Below are 5,887 nucleotides of genomic sequence, written 5' to 3'. Positions count from 1 at the left end.
AAAAAAAGAGGGGGGGGGGGGGAACAGAGTTTCAAGGTTCATTTTAAATGATGTTCAAACATTAACAGATGCTGTGTGAATCATTAGGTTGGCTTGAGAAAGCCAACCTACTAATATTCTATTTAAGCTTAATATTCTTCTTCTTCTGTGAACAAAATTTCTAAATGTATCTCCTCCTTTAAAGCTATAACCACCAAACTAGGCAGAGACCTTCAGACTAATCTGACTTAGTGTGCTATATCCTATCTATCTGATCGGAATTATGGTTTTCCTAAAAATGACGATCAAAACTGGGAAAAATCCCACAGAAATATTACGTCAATGTCAATGTAAGTCTAAGCCATTTAAACTAATTTAAGCTTCCATTCTACAGTCATGGCCAAAGGTTTTGGCAGTGACATACATTTTGTGTTTTACAAAGTTTGTTGCTTCAGTATTTGTAGATTATTTTTCCATGTTTCTATGGTATACTGAAAAACAATGATAAGCATATCATACGTTTTAAAGGCTTTTATTGGCAAAAAATATAATGAGTCAATATTTACAGTGTTGACCCTTGTTCTTCATATCCAGCATGCCAGAGTGAATTGCAGAGGTTATTAGCTTTGGGATTGAGATCCGGGGAGTTGCCTGGCCACAGATCCAAAATTTCAATGTAATGATCTTCGAGCCACTTCTTTATCACTCTTGTTTGTGACATGGTGCTCCATCATGCTAGCAAATGCACGGATAATCACCAAATTGCTCATGGATCATTGGAAGAAGTCACTCTTGCAGGACGTTTTGACACCATTCTTTATTCATGGCAGTGTTTTTGGGCAGAATTAGGAGCGAGCCCACTCCCTTGGTTGAAAAGCAACCCCACACATGGATGATCTCAGGATGCTTCACTGTTGGCACAACACAGGACTCATGGTAGCGTTCACCTTTTCTTCTCCGAACAATAGATTTTCCAGATGTCCCAAACAGAAAGGAAGGGAAATTCATCAGAGAAAATAACTTTGCACCAGTCTTCTGCTGTCCAATCCTTGTACTTCCTGCAGAATTTCAGTCTGTCCTTGACGTTTTTCTTGGAGAGAAGTGGCTTCTTTGCTGCCCTTCTTGACACCAGACCGTTGTCCAAAAGTCTTGGCCTCACTGTGCGTGCAGATGCTCTCACACCAACCTGCTGCCATTCCTGAGCAAGCTCTGCACTGCTGGTGACACGATCCCATAGCTGACTCCTCAGGAGGAGACGGTCCTGGCGCTTGCTGGACACTCTGGGACGTCCTGAAGGCTTCTTCACTGCAGTTGAACCTCTCTCCTTGAAGTTCTTGATGATCCGGTAAATGGTTCTTTCAGGTGCAATATTCTTTGTAGCAATTTCCTTGCATGTGAAGCCATTTTGATGCAAAGCGATGATGGCTGCACGTGTTTCTTTGGCGGTAACCATTGCTAACAAGAACACAATGATTTGGATGTGCTTCTTCCCTCCTTTTATAGCAATCAGTCTGCTCTTACAGTCTAATTAGTATGATAGTGATTTCCCCTGACTAGTACTCATTCACACTTTCACATGTGCTGCTGATATGATTAGTCAATTAATGTTAGCTGGTCATTTTGTGTCAGGATCAAAAAACAGTGAAATTTGTTTTGGGGGTTTTTTGTGAAAAGTTCATTTTTTTGGCCAATGAAGCTTTTTGCAATTATTTAAAATGCATCTGATCACTCTACACAATATTCTAGAAACAATGTGAATGAACACCACATCAGCTTAAGCAGCAAACTTTGCAAAACACAAAATTTATGTCATTGCCAAAACTTTTGGCCATGACTGTACCTAATATTTCTAATCTGTCTCCACTGCTAAAAGAACATACTACCACAACAAAATGAACAATTCGTCCACCTCTCGCATGCGCTTTAAAGCAATTTCCTCCCTCCTTTGTCCTCCTACTCAACTCAACTCTACTCAACTCTAATAGCTGATGAGTTTGACCGTTTGTGATGTGGAGAATTGTGCACTGATGGTTGTAATTTTATAAATGTGCCCCTGGACCACAAAACCAGTCACAAGGGTCAATTTTTCGAAACTGAGATTTATACATCATCTGAAAGCTGAATAAATAAGCTTTCCATTGATGTATGGTTTGTTACGATAGGACAATATTTGAAAATCTGGAATCTGAGGGTGCAAAAAAATCTAAATATTGAGAAAATCGCCTTTAAAGTTGTCCAAATGAAGTCCTTAGCAATGCATATTATTAATCAAAAATTAAGTTTTAATATATTTACAGTAGGAAATTTACAAAATATCTTCGTGGAACATGATCTTTACTTAATATACTTAATATCCTAATGACTTTTTTGATAAAAGAAAAATCAATCATTTTGGCCCATACAATGTATTTTGGCTATTGCTACAAATATACCCCAGCGACTTAAGACTGGTTTTGTGGTCCAGGGTCACAAATTAAGAATCACATGTGGCAATCACATCTTACCAACAAACATACACTTGCGAATCCTTCTCTCCACTCTCAGAGGCAGAAGTCTCCAAACTCCTCCTTTCCAATCATCCTACTACTTGTCCGCTTGATCTCATCTCCTTCAAGCCATTTCTCATGCAGTTGTACCTGCACTCACACACATCATTAACACATCCCTTCACACTGGTGTTTTTCCCTCAGCTTTAAAACAGGCTTGGATAACCCCACTACTTAAGAAACTCACTCTTAACCCAACTCTTTTAGAGAACTATAGACCAGTATCCCTTTCATTGCAAAAACACCTGAATGAGTTGTGTTTAACCAAGTCTAGGCCTTTCTCATACAGAACAACCTCCCGTCCTGGACAACACCCAGTCTGGCTTCAGAAGTAGACATTCAACCGAGATTGCCTTGCTCTCGGTTGTTGAAGCCCTAAGACTAGCAAGAGCGGCTTCCAACTTTTCAATACTTATCCTGCTGGATCTGTCCATTGCTTTTGACATGGTTAACCACCAGATCCTCCTGTCAACTCTCATGGAAAAACTTTAAAATGGTTTAAAACTTCAAGCTTTTACAACTAATTCAAACTTTCAGGCTATGCTTTCTCAAGCCAACCTAAAGTTTGTCTTGACAAACTTTTTTGTCTAGCTGCATTTTACAGTAACAAAATATAGTGCAATCTTAAGGCTGGAATACACTACACAACTTTTAAAATCTAAACAGATTTTTAAAACACTAGACATCATACGCTTACCGACATTGTAAATAGTCACAGAGGAAAAACTGGCCATCATACACTACACGACTTATGATCACACACTACCAGACTTTCAAGTCATTCCAAACACACAAACATTTTGGGAATTAAAAAAGCATATCAAGGAACACACAATTAAAATCCATACAATTCATTATATACAACTCTTATGACTCTTACCCAACAGTAGTTGGAATGGTATGGAAGCTTGAACAGACAGCAACCCAGAACTAATCAGTTGGTGGCAACATTAGAGAGTTAGTTCAACCAAAAATGAAAATTCTGTCATTAATTACTCAACATCATATCATTCCAAACCTGTAAGACCTTTGTTCATTAAGATATTTTTGATGAAATCCAGCAACAGCTACGCAACTTTAAGGCCCAGAATGGTAGTAAGGACATAGTCCATGTGACATCAGTGGTTCAACCTTAAGAATACTTTTTGAGCGCAAAGAAAACTAAAATAATGACTTTATTCAACAATTTCTTCTCTTCCGTGTCAGTCTTCAATGCACGTTCAAAAGAGTACCACGATGCATTCGTGTAGTGCTGCTGACGCAGGAGCCGGAATTCTGACGTAGAACATGCATGTGCTGCACCTTGTTTACAAGTAGAGGAAGATGCAAGCTGTACATAAAACAGTCTTCGTAAACATGTCTGAAGATTTCGACAGAGGATCACTTGCAATTTTTTGCCCAGCCTTACTTATTCGAACCAGAATATACAGACGATGAACTAAGAGAGATAAACGTTCTACACATATGCGTCGTGGCACTCTCGTGAACGTGCATCGAGATATATATTTAATAATATATTAATATATTTTATATAATATATTTATTTAACTCTCAAGCATCCTTCATAGAGCAGCCCTTAATGAGTCCTTTGTGGACAAATTTGGGCGTGAATGTCTCAGGTGTCATCCTTAATATTTGTTAAAAGTAAATGTCATAACACTATCTTCACTCAAGTAAAAACAATCAATTTATGCATTTCTTTTGTGATTTTTTGGTATTTTTGAACTTATTTACCTCTACAATTACAAAATTACTCCATTAACTTTCATGTAAAATATGTTTTTTGTTTGTTTTTTTACTTCAGTAAAAGCATGTTTTAGGCATTTTAGGCCATTTTATAGGAATGCTAAGGGGATAACGAAAAGACAAAGTAGGAGACAGAGTAATCATTTATTTCTAACAAACCCCCCTTGGTCTGAATTATAGTCTCACCCATTCATTTCCTATGGCTGCCCACTTGTCCACGAAGGACCAATTAATTACCAATTAATTATTTTTCAAACACTTTACATTGTTGAATCAAGTCTAACATTTTTCAAAGTAACCAAGTCATTTACCGCTCAGATTAAGGAAACCATTTTTAACCCTATTTAGGGTTAAACTTCTCTAACAATCGGATAAAAAAATGCATGTTAATGCATTGAAAAATAAAATGGTAAACTAAGGTTTAAATCAGGTAAAAAACTATCAAAAAATTTTAAGGTAACAGTTGCAAGTAATGTTTTAATAAATTATTTATAAAGTGATTAATAAGGTTGTGATTGTTTACAACACCAAATTTCTTAGTATTTGAACTTTATTAAATGGATGTGATGATGGTGAAACTAACTGGTAATGTCACTTGATTATATTTATTTCAGAAAGTCACATGAACTCCTTTGCCTCCAGTCTAGCTGTCTCAAACCTCACTTCACTTGACATGTCTTACAACTTTCAATGTTATTCTTTCAAAACAGGGTTCCTCCAATCTGGTCCTGGAGGGCCACTGCCCTGCAGAGTTTAGCTCAAACCCTATTCAAACTAATTTACCTGTGATTTCCTAGGCATCCTGGGGGCTGTTTCATAAAAGACGTTAAGAAAAGCGGGTATTAAAGTACAAAACCTGACTTGAAATAACCTAACAAATCAATCGGGACTAAAGCGGTTTCATACACGACCATTTAAGTTCATGCAATCTCACTAATTCAATCCAGGTTCAATGAGTCAGGATAATTTGATGTGCATGCTTATTCTTAAGCAGCCCTTAATGTCGATCATGGTCAATTTTGCTGTCAGGAGTGGGCGAGGCTTACGTGAGTGAACGAGCGCTGCTGCGCGCATGCGCGCTACACAGATGGAGCAAGAATAGAATAATAGCGCCATAATTCTTAATAAAATATACATTCCGCTAAAATATTTGTTTTTGGACATTAAATGTTACGCATGTAGAGTTGTAATCTTACATATAAGTGTATTTTTATGATAGCAGTAACTGTAAATCAAATGTAAGCTAGCTAATACAGCCCTAATTACTAGCTCAAATGTGTATTCCTCTTATCATATAAAATATAGTCTGTTTTATATTATTTATTTTCATTTTTAATTTAGTGATTTTATCTTTTAATTTAGTGTTTTTTTATGTTTTAAAGTGCAATTTTATATTGTAATGTTTTAATGTTCTACTAATAACCATAAAAGGTACAGCCGTCATAAACCAGAACATGATGCATGATGGGATACACTAAGCCTCGAATAGCGCTCCGGAGCGGTATTCGAGATAGTGTGGATTTAGAGTGAGTTAAGGGCACTGCGCTCTGGCGTTTTTAAGACCTGGGACAGTCTTGCGCACTTACTTTCTGACGCGTGCACGCGCTCTCAAGTGG

Source organism: Sinocyclocheilus anshuiensis, unplaced genomic scaffold, assembly GCF_001515605.1.
Source record: "Sinocyclocheilus anshuiensis isolate Anshui unplaced genomic scaffold, SAMN03320099.WGS_v1.1 scaffold2200, whole genome shotgun sequence".
NCBI classification, from domain to species: domain Eukaryota; kingdom Metazoa; phylum Chordata; class Actinopteri; order Cypriniformes; family Cyprinidae; genus Sinocyclocheilus; species Sinocyclocheilus anshuiensis.
The sequence above is the reverse complement of the archived record's forward strand: the minus strand, read 5'-3'. Positions refer to the sequence as shown.